General features: G+C 35.3%; 1 long non-coding RNA gene across 1 annotated transcript in view; it reads left to right on the top strand.

Moving 5' to 3' along the window:
* The window catches only part of LOC144964339 (uncharacterized), a 1,632-nt gene extending 1,154 nt beyond the window's left edge, over positions 1-478 (top strand). The window contains exon 2 of the long non-coding RNA XR_013643811.1: positions 1-478. This exon is cut by the window's left edge and continues 882 nt beyond it. This is a non-coding gene — a long non-coding RNA (uncharacterized LOC144964339).
* Positions 479-1,272: the final 794 nt, after the last annotated feature.

Consider the following 1,272-nt stretch of genomic DNA (forward strand, 5'->3'; position numbering starts at 1 on the left):
AGATAATGCCATGCCCTCGCATGAGAGCCTCAGTCAAGGTTAACGAACATATCGGCTTTTTACATTCCTTATGTCTCCCCTTCTGTATTGATATATTCCCTTGGTGTAAAGCACTCTTATTTTTTTTTTTACTTTAAAAAGCTGCATATTGTCATGTATCCTCGTTTGACGTCTTCTCAATTAATTGTAAATTATTCACAAGGACAACAATATATTACAAAGCACCTCAAATTTGCTTTAAAAATACTATACAATAGTGGGATTTATTCATTTATTTATTTCTCAATTCCATTTATTCATTTATCAATTTTATAATGGGCTTTCGAAAAAACTCAACGAGCATATTTACCGTAATTCTTTCTGTTATTTTGTTGTGGAATGGTGGAGATTAAGGAGAGAATAGAATTCAACAGATAGCCAGAGAATATAAGACTTTCTTGCTTAGAAAGTGTCTAAAAATGGGGGGGGGGGGGGGGGGGGGAAAGATCAAAATGATCTCAAAATATTTTAATTTTGTCTCACAAAGCAGTTATATCACTTGAATTGTATCGATGAATTTCTTTACTTACTTACTTAATACTCTTCACCCCTTTGTGTGGCTATGTGGTCTAGGAGTATGACACTTGCCCTCGGATCGGATGATCCTGGGTTTGAGTCTCGCTTGGCACATAGTTGAGTCCTTGGAAAAGACTCTTTACTCACATTTTATCACTGTACTCAGGAGTAAATTGAGTACCTGGCTGTTAATAGCATTGTCTCTGTCAGAAAAAAAATTGTATTATTACCTATCAGGCGTCATGTCTCGTTCTTTATGTTACATGTTGCTGTTGGTCAGGGACCCTTTGTAAAGCGCCTTGAGCACGTTTAGTGGATATTGCGCTATATAAAAGCTCAATTTAATTTAATTAAAGTTGCTTTTTTTCCCTTTAAGCCATTTCTTTGAGTGACTGAGTTTTGTAAACCATTCAAGTGTCTCCTGGCTTGCATCTCATGTCGATGTTTGTAAGACTTTTGGTTGCCTTAGACATGCAACTGGCAGCAACTTGTCACTATTTCCCATTCATATTGCTTTTACCTCACTCATATGATCTCCGTTTGTTGCAAGTTCTGACCTTTAGATCTTTCTTTCTGCCCATCTATGTTAAACGCTATATAAATTATTAGGCGCTGTAATTACCTTAAAATGTCGTGCAAGTGCTGTTAAAGTTTTTTAAATAATATTTTTGAGTTCAACTTTGTCAAATATCTTTTTATAATGAACAAAACGTATAG

This window comes from Berghia stephanieae, chromosome 2 (assembly GCF_034508935.2).
Source record: "Berghia stephanieae isolate SIO BIC M18660-M18661 chromosome 2, UCSD_Bste_1.3, whole genome shotgun sequence".
Lineage (NCBI taxonomy): Eukaryota > Metazoa > Mollusca > Gastropoda > Nudibranchia > Aeolidiidae > Berghia > Berghia stephanieae.